Source organism: Lepisma saccharinum, chromosome 4, assembly GCF_977018435.1.
Source record: "Lepisma saccharinum chromosome 4, izLepSacc3.1, whole genome shotgun sequence".
Lineage (NCBI taxonomy): Eukaryota > Metazoa > Arthropoda > Insecta > Zygentoma > Lepismatidae > Lepisma > Lepisma saccharinum.
In genome coordinates this window covers 34,310,080-34,325,226 of record NC_139232.1, presented here as the reverse complement: position 1 = coordinate 34,325,226, position 15,147 = coordinate 34,310,080, and the positions used below count along the sequence as shown (strand labels likewise).

Here is a 15,147-nt window from a genome sequence, read left to right as displayed (position 1 = left end):
TTCGAAAAAGATGAAGTATTTGGATTGTATCCAACTATGGAGGGTAATGAAGGCGCAGTATGAAAAATTGGCAAGTCTAAAGTAACATTCGAAGGGGACAACATAAAAATTAATTTGAGTGGGAGAAACAGCTGGTCTAGATACCCTGGTACCGTAGGGCTATGGGAGCTCATCACTAAGAAACAACCAAAACATTTTACAGAAGATGATTATCAAAGTTACTCTGAAATTTTGACACTCTCTGATGCTTTGTATCAAAATAACGATGCTAGTCAAAAGCGTGTGAAATCGAGCAGCGGGGATAAATACAAAAATCTGATTAAACCTATCTGGAATCAACTCAAAACCGGTAGTGGTATAAAACAATACAATACTCTACCTAAGCAATTTGTATGGGTAAACGATGTGAGAAAACTTATAGATAGGTTGCTTGTTATAGCAGGGGAGGAAAATGCTGGGAACAATAATTTCCACAATGAGAAAATGGGTATTGTAAACATGATTAGTGACAAATTAGCTAATTTTATTGTAAACGATCCTAAAGGCATAGGATACTTAATTACCTGCTAGATTCTGGAATATATCAGAGGGTCAAGGTTTAGTGAATGATATTATTAATAAACTTCCGTTCGAGTTACACGTACCTGGTTACCAATATTGTGGTCCTGGTACAAAACTTGAGAAACGAATAGAGAGAGGGGACAGGGGTATTAATCCTCTGGATGCAGCTTGCGAAGAGCATGATATTGCATACAACACACACAAAGATCTGAATGATCGTCATGTGGCTGATCAAAAACTGAAAGAGGCAGCTTTTGGAAGATTAACAAGCAGAGATGCATCGTTGGGTGAAAAAATAACAGCGTTGGGTACAACTATTGCTATGAATACAAAACAAAAATTAGGGTGGGGTTTGTAATATAAATACACTGAAATATAATAATAATAATAACAACAACAACAACATGAAACCAAAAGGAGTTGTGTACCTAATACCGTATCATGATCTTAAAAATTTAAAACTTAATTCGATTTTAACTAAAAAAACAACAAGAAAAGAAGAGGCAATGTATAGCCAAAGGGAACGGAATGAAATTATTACTCAGTACGCCACAATTAAAACGATTGCAAAATGCAAGAGAGAAAACACACAGTGGTGGATTCATATTCAGCATTCCAGCTATCCTGGCTGCATTGGGAGCAGATGGAAGCTTGGCTGGGGGTAGTGCTGCTATTGCCAAAACTGTGATTGATTCGAAGAAGAATAAGGCAGAACTAGAAGAGCAAAAGCGTCATAATCTTGCCATGGAGAAAAAAATAGGCAAAGGTGTGAAGTCTAGAGCACTTAGAAAATTAAAAAAAAAAAAGAAGAAGCACTCACGAACCAAGACATTGAATCTTTAGTTAAAATATTTAAAATTAAACACTTCAGGGGGGTTTCATGTCTGATTCTCTCCCTAAAGGTAGTCTTCACTCTCGAATGTGGCGTGGTGAATTTGGACAAGTCCGAGAACGTTGGTACTCACTGGATATGCTATTATAAACAAAATGACAATGCTTTTATTTTCGATTCTTTCGGAGGGGAACCCCCTACAGAATTAATTCGTTACTTGAAGCATGTTAAAATTTATTACAACGACGATCGTATTCAAGATTTCGATCAAATTATATGTGGTCATGTTTGCATTACGATGCTCAGAATTTAAAAATAAAAATACAAAACATCAAATTAAAAGATTTTCAAAAAGCTGTACTGTATATTAAGTATGGGAATTTTCCATCTCTCCAGCGAGACTTCGGTTTTGAAACTACATCTTCACGATGATATTATCTATCCAAAATCCATAGCTCTGAGAGCATTCTACAGTATGTATCTGATTCCGAATGTAACTACCTACAGCAATACTATATTAGTAGGTAATGAAAAAATAATTATTCCTCCTGGACAGTATAACTTATCTACTTTACAATTTGAACTTCCAACCACTGTCTTGCTTTCTAAAAATTCTGTAACACACAGAGTGGAGATTATAAACCAATGAAACAGTGGACTTATCTACCATGGGGAACTTTTAGGATTCGAGAACAATAGCAAATTAGAACCAGGTGTTAGGCACGTAGGTAAATTTATACCAAAATTCTTAGCTATTGAGACATTGAATATTCACTGCAACATTGCCAAAGGTATGATTATCAAAGCAGAAGAAAATTCGATTGGCAGTCGCAAGGAGACAGGTATCATTGCTACATTTAAACCGAATTCGGAATTTATGGAACCTATCTTCTATTCCCCAATCCCACCAGTCTATTTCCCTGTTGCTATTGATAAAGTTAATTACATAGAGATAACTATTACGAATGAGAAAAATGACGTCTTCGACTTTGCCGGTGCTAATAGCACTGCGCTAATAGAAATTGATATTTAAAATATATAAATAAATACCAAGATGGAAAATATCGAGAGTTATGAATTTCAGTCCTTCCCTCCAAACAGGAGGACATTTGCAAATTTGAATCAGCCCAACAAAGAGATACAGTATGACATCACGATAGGGGATGGGTTCATTCATCCACATAGATCTGATCTGTATATAAAATTTGATATTGCAAAAAAAGCAATGGTGAAGAATATCCCCTCCCTGGGGCTAATATAAAACTTATAGATAATTTTGTTCCATTCTTATTCTCTTAAATTGAAGTCAGAAAGCATGGTACAGTGATTGACAGGATTGATTGCCCTGGAATTACATCCACTACAGTGGGGACATTGAAACTGTCCAAATCAGAGAGTGCATATTATAAAGTTGGTGGGTTCGAAGATAGAACAAAAATTCAAGCAACAAGTCACACAGTACTGTTCCCCATGAGATTGCTATTTGGATTTTTCTCTGATTATAAAGAAAGTATGTGGAAAGGTGGTTTGAGTGTCATATTTCGCAGAGCACCCAATGATCATAATGCCATCATGAGATTCAAAACTTTGAATGCAGATGGAACAGCCAATGAAGCTAGTTTACCCGAAGCTGCGAAATGTGTGATCCAGTCTATGGAGTTGCGAATGCCTATAGTTGAATATGAATCGAATTATGCTCTCAAATACAAAGCGAACATTTTGAAAAATCCTCAAATTCCGATTCAGTTTTATACATAGCAATGCATACAGGGGTTAGTGGAGGGTAAATTGTTTGAATTTGATCTTACTAATCAGTTCCAATCTTTGCAATATGACATGCCAGAGTTCGTAGCTGTGCTGTTTGAGACAGGGAGAGATGACAATCAGGAAAAGGATAGCAGTCAGTTTGATAATTGTAAAGTTAAAAATGTGTATCTGAAGAATGGCAGAAATGAAGTATTTCCTCGTGAAAATTACAATTTAAACATTGCAGAACAAGATTATTTAAAATTATATGAAGCTTACAGTGCATTTAAACGAGTAACTGAAGGTAGCATAGACATGTATTATAATCCAGATGAGTTCATAATTCACAGACCAATAATTTTGATCAATGCGTCAAAAAGAATATTAGTAGTTATAAATGATCGAACTAATATTAAATTAGTATGTGAATTTCATGAAACTCTACCGGAAAATACTACATGCAGTGCAATTTTAATTGTGGAGAAATCATATATTTATGATGTAAAAAATTAAAGAGTGATAGAAAAATTTTAATAGTATAGTAGAGAATAATATATAAAAAATTAAACTACGTGTAGACTGCAATTATTATTAACTTCTAAACTAAAGTGCCCCCAAGGCAAAGTATGAATTCCACACTCGAGAAAACACCTTTTGTCGTCATGTGGATCCAGGGCTACTTTTTTATTTTATTCGTTGTAATCTCATGGTTTGAACTTTGTATTCTATTATCCTCTCGAAGTATCCTCGACTGTGAAGAAAGACAACAAATATAATCTTGGAATGTTAGTTTGTTTTCCACAGTATCTTTGCACGTTCCTTTTGCTTTCTTCGTGACGCTGCTCTCTGTTCTGAATGTATACATCTTCGAACGCAAACCAGCGAACTCAACAATAATATCACCGTTACACTCATCTTTGAACTTGACGAGAACCTTCTTGTTGCGAGAAGAAATTCGAAAGGTGTTGGGTTGAGGGTAGGAAGCAGTATCGAAATACCCAAGCATGGAAGAATGTTTAAGATTTCGTAGAGGTTAGATGTTTGTATGTCGTAAATAAAACTGTTAGTGTCCATGTACAAAATTGACAGCTTATCATTATAGAAAGGTTTCATAATATTATAGTGAAATTCGAACATGTACAATTTTGACAAGTCGAGAACCGTTGCGCCAACGTAAATAGGTTTTCTGAATTTTATCAATTTTATATCTAGATTAAAAAGTGCTAAATTCTCATTGCAAATTTTTCGCGATTTGAATCTAGGATCAGATACTAATTTTCTCATTTATTGTTATCTGAAACCAATTTTATGTCTACATGCTTTCTGACGTTCTCCATCGTCTTTCCATAAACGGCATTATTCATTAATTTATAAAAATCGTTATCCAATTCTGAAATAGCAGCTGTTTTGTGTCTCGTGTTGGTCTCAATATAATATTTTAATCATGCAGAGTGTTTGAACTTGAGAATTCTTCTCACATTTACTACCTGAACACCCTTCCCAATCAAAAACTGGAGATTCTTGTAGTGGATGACATATCTCTCTTTTCTCTCTAGGGTTAACATAAGCTTGCTTTGATTAGAATCAGGTGGACATTTAATTTCTGGAGCCGGAGGCAAATCGGAAAAAGTAGCATGCAAAGTATTTGGAAATTCAATGTCCATCTCAATGATCAGACCAAATTCACGATCGTCGAAACGATTAATATCAATTGAAATAGGATCCAGCCACTCGAATCCTCCGTATGGAAGTTTCTGTATCATTGCGAACCCGTAGAGATTATTTAAGTCAGCGTAAAATATGTAATTCGATGGTCGATTTGCATCGTATTGATTCTCAGACATGTGAATATTGTTTGCCTTTGCGTATCTCTGCGAAAATTGCACCATCCCCCCACGTATCCCCCTTTCTGTAAAAAGTAACATGTCCACATCCGATATCAATTCCAACTTCATCCTGATCTGGAGCAACATAGCAGACCACGCCAAACCAGGAAGACTGTAGAAGTATGCTGGATCTAATTTATAAATATTTATTGCTGTTTTTCTGAACACTTGGAAAACATCAACAAGTATTGTTACGTCTAATTTGAGATACGCATCGTGATAATCGCCAAGAGTATTGCATCTCAATTCCTTCCATATTAATTTCGTATGTTCGTATTCTTCGTCCGTGATTCCGGTTCTTTTCAGTTGACTAAAGAATTCTTTTTGAGATGGGAGAGTGTCACCTTCAAATTTAGATTCATCGGTTACATATTCGTAAGGATAAATGCCTTTACGTTTAATCAGTTCTAGGTGTACGTTGGGAAAACTAGCTTTTGTAATTTTAAACTGTTCGTCAGTAAGTTTACTCACTAAAGCATCGAGACTTGCCGATAGGAATCTGAAAGAATCTAGAAACCTCATCTCTATGATTTCATTCGTTGCTGGAATCTTAACTATCTTACTTATAGAAATATAACGCTCTTCGTTTTGAGCAAGAATATCTATTTTTTGCGTATCGTATGTAAGATTTCTAACTAAGAAATGGAAGTCGTAATTGGATCCATTGTGGAAAAATATTGGTACGAATTGGGGATTCTGGATCTTGAGGTTGCAGGTGTTACAAATTCCACTAATGTAGTTTCCGGTGAAGTGATTGTGGTGAAATACTTTCCGATTCTCAACCGTGAAATGTTGATTGCACACTGGACACGTCTCAATGTTATTGTAAGATTGAAGTTATTCGCTTGATAGTGGAAGCATTGATTTCGATTGACATAAGAAGCTGCCAATGTTCTCAACCTCCTACACCATCTTTTTGAAAAAGAGTTCAATGACATTCGGTCCGCGATATATATATGGCTTATCTATCCTATCTTGCCAAACAACAACATATCCAAAACTATTTGGTTCATGAAGCTGGTACGGTGTTGTGGAAGACAATTCGGGATCCGGATCGCAATAAGACAATAGTTTGAGAAATGCCTCAAAGTCTGCAATGATAATGGCCGGATGTTCCAACAAGGCCTTGTGAATTTTAAATTCTTCAAATTCATTTGCTTTGGGCATCAACATGCGAGCCGGTCTGTTAACTCCACAGTAGACTTTATGTTCAGCAAGTTTTTGTTTGGCAATTTGACGTCCGGTGTATTTTCTGTAGTCGACTTGTTTTTGATCGTCGAACGTGGTCAAACACCTTGGACAGCTCCCGATGTTGTTTGCATGCTTGGTTGTTTGAATTCTCACCAATCGTAACATTGAACGAATGAGACAGTAATGAAACTTGTCATCGTCAGCAATGAGAAGCAGATTGATTTCCATGGCTTCGTCATCAACATTATTAGTTATCCTAACAGGATGCACAAAATACTTAAATGAACTGTACGAATATACATTTATAGCTAATCGTTTTCCTTCTCTATTTCGTACCCTGTTTTCAAACTTTGTTATGTCGGAAATAGCAACAGGCTATTCCATGCCTGTCATAGCATATTCAATCTCATCGATATATTTCTTATAGTGACTAACCTGTTCCGGATTATCTATCGAATGAACCGGGTGAAGCGCTGCTAAAATGCACCACATGAAACACTTATTGTCGGTGTTATAAATGTTCAGCACAGCTTTCTTATGCTGAATTTCTACCGGAAGTGGAACGTAGCTCGAAACAGAAAAAGGTGTAAATTTGTTTACATAAGCTATTAACCTGTGAGGACTTCCACATAGAGACCAACCTGATCCCTTAGCCTCGAATTCATCGTGTTTCCTAATCAAATCACTAGTAAGATTAGAATAAAAAACGTTCAAATTATCAATGTCTGCTAAATAAAAAACTTGGTTTCTTGTTTTGTGAAAAAAAATATTTCTTGTACTATTGGGTTTCTCATATTCACAAATTAGATCAACATATACTTTTATGCAGTTGTTTTCTAGTTTATTTTTCAGAATATTTATGATAGATGTTTTAATTTCACTCAAGAAACTAGAAATATCACAGCGTGGGTTTGAAGTAAAACAGAAATCCAAGAGTTGGTTGTTGAATGCAGATCTAATCGGCTTTTGGTCATTAGACATCTTAATTTGTTTAGAAGTAGAAGCTTCAGTTTCAGGATGATCAATTTTTCTTTTCAATGTTCCATGTCCGGTTGATGCTTTGCAAATTTTCATGTGTTTACTTAAATGTGCAATGCTAATTATTTTTTCGCATTGAGTACAAGACCTAGTAGGTAACAAACGAATTATTTTCGAACCTATTTCGCTACATCTTGCCCTATGCTTGCTAATATAAGTTTTGGAGATTAATTTTCCACAAATGACACATTCAATGAAAGTGGCAGAAGACATTTTTTTAATATGCTTTAAGTAAATAACAATAAGATGCACAATCAAGTCAAGATTCAAAAGATTTTTTTTAAACTTACGATAATTGATAGAATGTTTCTTAAAAAAAGACAATAGTTATAATTATAATAATTTTCAGCTCTGGTATTTATATATAAATCTTCTCCGAAAAAATACAAAATTCAATACAAATACAAATTCATACAAATTCAATCTGTGTGAAAAAACGACTTGAACCCTCTTCAAAATAAAATAATTTAGCTATTACGATAAAATTTTCAGCTATGTTATTTATACAGAATTTTCCGAGACAACAAGTAACATCTGATCACATCAAAACTCAAGCTGATCGAAATTACTATGAGCTATGTAGCTTTTAAAATAAATTGAATACTTAACTTTTAACAAAAAAATTATGAGCAGCACTGCAACAACGCGTCCGCACTCTTCAAACACTCTCACGATACTGACTGACCTGTAATGCTTTCGCATTTATATAACCTCAGCGCGAACCGCGTTGAAAACATCAGAAACAGTGAGCCAATCAGAAAACAACACGTCATCGCATCACGTCATAATCCAACCAATCAGAAAACAACACGTCATCGCATCACGTCATAATCCAGCCAAGTAGACCAGAAGTAGACCGAAAGTAAATTTGCGTGGGTGGGCGTGGGTGTGCGTGGGTGTGCGTGGGTGTATACTTAAAGAAACTGGAAAAACTCACAGGTGTCTGTCAAGTAGACCGAAAGTAGACCGGAAGTAGACCGGAAGTGGACCGGAAGTAAATAGGTGTAGGTGGGTGTGGGTGAGTGTAGGTGGGTGTAGATGGGTGTAGGTGTTACTTACTTTAACTCAAAAATGTAATAATTGTAAATATATGCTTAAAATATACTAATATAAGCTCAAAAGTAAATTTTGTCCCCTATGAGTGAGCTTTGATAAAAAAACATAATTATTTTTTATACTATAAAAATAGTAAAAATTGGATTTTTTTAATCTTTTCCCCCTTAGAAAATTAGCTGAAAACAGGGTAAAATAAATAAATAGCAAATAAATGGCCGGAAACGTATCAATATATCTACTACGTCATAATCCAACCAATCAGAAAACAACACATCAGATACGGGGTCATCATAATATTGTGTAATAACTTGTTGCGCAACATGATACAATAGAAGTAGACCAGAAGTAGACCAGAAGTACATTTGCATGGGTGTGCGTGGGTGTACTTGGGTGGGTGTGGGTGTGCGTAGGTATGCGCAGGTGGCCGTGGGTGTGTATGGGTGGGCGTGGGTGTGCGTTACGTCCTTTAACTCGAAAGAAATTATGACACTCGTACGAAGTGTGAGATGAAAAAACACAGATTTGCAATAGTATAATATCGACAAAAACATCGTCAAAATAGGTTTTCCATTGTGCTTAAATTAATAAAAACAATAGGCCTCGTACCAAGTGTTACTTAGAAACAACTAATATACACTACTTCCAGAGTAATGGTTCTTGCAGCGACCAACAGACCAGATAGCCTAGATCCTGCGATAAGGAGAACTGGAAGGTTTGATCGAGAAATAGAAATTGGTGTGCCTATTGAGTCAGATCGCCTGGAAATACTGAGAATTGTTACAAAGGATATGAAGATTGCCAGGGATGTCGACTTGGAGTACATACCAAGAGAAACGCACGGCTTTGTTGGAGCAGATCTCTCCTTGCTTTGCACCGAAGCTGCCATGAAGCAAATTTAAGATAAGTTCGTCAACATCGACGGAAACATAGAAGATCACCATCACTATGGACAATTTCAAACACGCAACGAACAAGGTTCCGCAAAGTGCTCTGAAGGATGTGATGGTCGAGACCCCAAACGTTCAATGGAGAGACGTCGGAGGTCTGGATAAAGTCAAGAAGGAACTGCAGGAGCTTGTTCAGTTCCCCATTATGTATTCGCACAAGTTTGCACAGTTTGGCCTCGAACATTCCACGGGAGTTCTCTTCTACGGTCCTCCAGGCTGCGGCAAGACCATGCTGGCTAAGGCAGTGTGCGCCGAGTCGAAGGCCAATTTTATATCAGTCAAAGGCCCCGAGCTCCTCGGCAGATGGTTCGGCGAATCGTGCTTCAACGTAAGGCAAGTCTTCACGAAGGCGAGGCGAGCGGCACCCTGCATACTCTACTTTGATGAAATGGACTCCCTCGCTAAAGTCCCAGGTAACACGTGCGATTCTCCTGCAGCGGACAAAGTAGCGAACCAACCCCTGACCGAAATGGACGGGATGACTAAGAACAAGAACGTGTTCATCGTGGGCGCCACCAACCGACCTGACATCGTTACCCTGCATTTCTTAGGCCGGGAAGACTGGATCAACTCATTTACATTCCACTCCCGGACGAGAAATCCAGGTTTTCCATCCTCTCGACAAAGCTACGCAGGTCGCCTCTGGCCAAGGATGTTGATTTGAATAACCTAACCAAGAGGACGCAGGGATTCTCTGGAGCCGATCTCGGCCAAAGAGCATGCAAATTTGCAATTCGCCAAAGCATCGCAGCCGACCAAGCCAAGAGACTCTCGACAAAGAACAAAACTTTTGAAACTTCTGTTGCCGAAATCACTCGCAAACATTTTGAAGAAGCTCTGGAAAACTGCAGAAGATCTGTTTCTGATGAGATCAAAAGATACGATGAATTCGCTGAGAAGCTCAGAAAATCAGGTAATGGCAGCAAAGGCGGCAATGGCACTTCCAACTCGAATATATATTATACTTAACACATTCTCACCCAATGAAGTGTAAAGATTATCTTGCGCGGAAAGTAGTAAAGCAATTTTGCTCTGTTCTTGTATAATTTCGTAAAATCCATGGTTGATTACTAATCAGATTCATGTTCATTTTAACTCTGACACAATTTGTAAGTTCCTGTAAAAGTTTTGAGATTGAAATTTATTGTGAATATTAGTATTCTGGCAATAAAAATAATGTGATTTGGTGAGAAATATGAATTATGATTCACAGTTATACGAGGGTCACTATTTATATTTTGAGCCTTGGCAAGACTGATTGAAGTTAGGCGCGATTTAACGTTTGCACGGAATCGTCTGGCATTATTGACCATAACGTACTTCAAATGTTTTGTCAATAGCTTCATTTGTGTTGTTTATGTTGCCTTGGAGATTGCGCGACAACAATAAAATGGAATTAACTCGTGAACATTTTCGTGCGATGATTTTTTACGATTTTCGCCGTGGATTATCAAGACAAGAGTGCATCGATCAACTTACTTCCACATTTGGCGATGAAGCCCCATCCTTTGCCACTGTGGAACGCTGGTATAACGAATTTAATCGTGGCCGCCATTCGCTCACCGACGAGATTCGCGAAGGTCGTCCAAAATCAGTTGTTGCTCAAGAAAACATTGATGCTGTGCAAAACCTAATACTGCAAGATCGTCATGTGACATACTGTGAGATTGAGGCAACCATAGGCATTAGTTCCACCAGCATATAAAAAATATTACATGACCATTTAGCTGTGAGAAAGGTATGTTCTCGTTGGATCCCACACAATTTCACAAAAACTCAAAAAGACGCTCGCGTCAATTGGTGCAAACAAATGCTCAATAAATACAATCGTGGTGCTTCAAATGACGTATATACGATTGTAACAGGTGACGAATCATGGATATATGCATATGAGCCGGAAAGTAAACAGCAGTCGACTGTATGGGTGTTTCAAGATGAACCCAATCCAACAAAAGTTGTTCGCGCTCGAAGCACATCGAAACAAATGGTCGCCTGTTTTTTCTGGAAAACTGGTCATGTGGCAACTGTGCCTTTAGAGGAACGTAGAACGGTCAACTCTGAATGGTACACAACAATTTGTTTGCCAGAGGTCTTTGCTGAAATACGGAAAACAAACAAACGCCGTCGGATTATTCTTCATCAAGACAATGCCAGCTGTCACTTATCTCGTCTAACAACCGACTTTATGAACAGTCAAAAAATCGAATTGATTGGTCATCCGCCGTGCAGTCCTGATTTGGCACCCAATGACTTCTTCTTGTTCTCGAATGTCAAGAATAAATTGCGTGGACAACGATTTTCATCGGCGGAAGACGCCGTTGATGCGTTCAAAAACCATATTATGGAGATGTCTCAAGAAGAGTGGAAAAACTGCTTTGACAAATGGTTCGAACGAATGCAAAAGTGTATTGACCATAAAGGAGAATACTTCGAAAAACAATAAAGCAGTTTTCAATGCCAAATTCCTGTTTTTTTCATTGTTAGGCTCAAAATATAAATAGTGACCCTGGTAATATGACAGTATAGTCTGGATTTTGAAATCAAATATATCACATTGGAACGTGTAAAAGTTTTGACAAAGAAAATGCTGGCCAACAAAATATTGCGAAGGTTTCTTTTTTCCTAAATAGTTTGTCAGCAATAATTATAGGATTAATAATCTGTATAACTATTTATAGAATTGAATGAATTTAATTCAATTTAATTCACATTCGTGGTGCTCGGGTGACATGTTCAAATCTTAGATATTTAATATGAATACATGAAAATGTCCATTCTACACTAGTACATCTTTGAAACGTCAGGCTTTTTAAAGAAATCTTTTTTCTGTGGATTCTAACATATGTATAATCTTCCTATTTCAATCTCATTTAAGCCCCCTTCCATTCATTGTATCTCCCTGTCCACGCTTTCAACTGCTCATCCGTTCATTCAAGTTAAGAAGGAATTTTCCACATGCTACTTTATTAGGTGAACGTAGCAATTAACAGTAGGGCTATACTGATAAATTTATGCGAAAATTATGAAACGCATGGAAGAAATTCTTCACCAGTGCAAGAGGTAGCAAAAATTATTAGTAGGGCTCGGAAAGTGATGACCTAAAAAATCTAAAAAAAGGCCTACAAAATTTGAGAAACGATCTAAAAATAATTTTTGCTCTTAAAGTGGAAGCTTGATTTTTCATAAATTACAAGAGAGTAGTTGAATAATGCGATAAAACCCGTTGCTTAGTGGTTTAAACTATGAAGCAATGGGGGGAGGGTGCAATTAAGCGCTAATGTAGTTTTCTTTATTTCTACTTATTTATTTGTTTCGATGTGCTTCGAGCGCGAACAACTTTTGTTGGATTGGGTTCAGCTTGAAACACCCATACAGTCGACTGCTATTTACTTTCCGGCTCATATGCATATATCCAAGTTTCGTCACCTGTTACAATCGTATATACGTCTTTTGAAGCACCACGATTGTATTTATTGAGCATTTGTTTGCACCAATTGACGCGACCGTCTTTTTGAGTTTTTGTGAAATTGTGGGGGATCCAACGAGAACATACCTTTCTCACAGCTAAATGGTCATGTAATATTTTTTATATGCTGGTGGAACTAATGCCTATGGTTGCCTCAATCTCACAGTATGTCACATGACGATCTTGCAGTATTAGGTTTTGCACAGCATCAATGTTTTCTTGAACAACAACTGATTTTGGACGACCTTCGCGAATCTCGTCGGTGAGCGAATGGCGGCCACGATTAAATTCGTTATACCAGCGTTTCACAGTGGCAAAGGATGGGGCTTCATCGCCAAATGTGGAAGTAAGTTGATCGATGCACTCTGGTGGCCGCGGTGGCTCAGTCGGTAGTTCCTCGGTAGACGCCGTGGGTGTTGGACGTGTTGATATCTTTCTCTGGTAGTGCGTTTTCCCCGATTGCAGCTAGTGAGTTAACTACGTCTGAAAAATTGGACTTGTAAAATAGGAGACAAATCGATAAACTTGTAAGTACTATAGTGGCAAATAAGAATAACGAAATGAATAGGTTCAATACGATAAAGATAAGCTTTCCAGTGAATGCTCCTAAACCGAGGGCAACGGATATATACATGAATTTATTCACGGACAATTCCGTCTGCATGTTGACGAACTGATGGGAATACAACTCCCGACAATTTTGCGTTGTGTGTATATTAAATTTGTGAGAGAAGCGACAATGAGAAAACTATTAGAACAACATGGGCCTGACATGGAGTTTCGTTACGCTGATGGCAATAGTGTGAAAGTGTCATTAGAAGATGCGGGAAGGGAAGTGAAATTTGTGCGTGTCTTTAATCTCCCATTGGAAATGGACGATGATAGCGTGAAAGAAAAACTGCAAGAATTTGGAACTGTCGATAGTGTAGACAAAGAACAATGGTCGGGCAACTTTCGATACCCAGTGTATAATGGAGTGCGAGTGGCTAAAATGGAAGTCACAAAACCAATCCCTTCGTTTCTAGTAATACGCTCGTTTCAGTGTCACGTTATCTATGATGGACAGCAACGGACGTGCCAGATTTGTCACCAGCCTGGTCACGAACGTAGGATGTGCGACCTTCGTCAACCCCCTGTCCTGAGAGTTCCTCTCAGGCCAGAGTTCCTCTCAGGCCAGGACGAAACTACAGTCAAGTGGTGCAACAACGAGAAGGACCATACCAAGATGTTCCATCCAGTGAAACACCTTCTACTAGCCTTGAGAATCGGCTGGAATCAACTGAAATACACACAGAAAGACACCCTAACCCCCAGAAGGACGGAACACCTACCAACCCCGTAGAAGACACCACGAAAGAAGCAGAAGTGGCAGTGGCGGCTTCGAAGATCTCAGAGGAAGATGGTACAATCAACAGCAAATGAATTAGGAGAAAAAAGATTTTCTCGACGAAAAATGAGTTGGCAATGCTGCGAACACGAGGCAATCTTGATAAGAGGCTTGAGGAGCGTCGAGCTAACTTTCCTGAAAAGCACAACTCAACTCCAGTATCGAAGGTCATGCTACACGTGGATTGGCAACTTTCGGGAGCATGCTGTCTGTCTACTCAATTCTCCCCAAGTGCCTGTTTGAAGATGAACCTTCTGCTCGCATTTTATTTTTCAAATGTAGTTCTGACGTTGTAGTCATTTTACAATTATTTGTATTTGTTCTTATTTTGCTTTGCTTTTATGTCACCTTTACAATTAATCGAAACTATGAAGATGGATGATAATGAGATTAAATTGATGAAGAGACACTTAAAAAAGAGATTGCCAGACCAGGACTCGAACCCGGAACCTAAAGCGGATAAGGTGGTGTGACCGTCAATAACTCCATGAACTGGAGTATAAAATTTGTAATTTCTCAGGAGTATTTTTTGTTCTGTTCATGACTAATACCTGCTTTCGGACACTTAATTTATAAGTGACACACTTCGTTCGGTGGGGACAAGCCACGTATTGTTTGAGAGGAGGGACACATCTCGTTCATATACTAGATACAATCATGGACTATACTTGAAATGTGACGTGCTAAACAATACTTTCGGAGATCAGTTGGACATAGCAATTTTGATATACAAGTTGCATTTTCTCTACTTATTCATCATGCCACATAGATAATCTCGCAACAACGCAAAATGTTTTAATTGACTCGAATTCACAATAACTAATATATACTGGACCTACATATTATAAATGCAAAATATAGGTGACGAAAATATGCCTCAACACGAAATGAAAATGCAATATTCATTCAATACACAAAAAAATCTAAACAAAGCAGACTTTTAACAACATTACACGCGTAACGTTTCCATCCTCTAACAGGGTTTTTGTTGGAGTAAGATTCACATGGCGTAATAGGATTATCATTCACTACAAAGC

General features: G+C 37.7%; 1 pseudogene; it reads left to right on the top strand.

Moving 5' to 3' along the window:
• The first annotated feature begins 228 nt into the window (after positions 1 to 228).
• LOC145986884 (transitional endoplasmic reticulum ATPase TER94 pseudogene) lies at positions 229 to 10,226 on the top strand (annotated as a pseudogene).
• Positions 10,227 to 15,147: the final 4,921 nt, after the last annotated feature.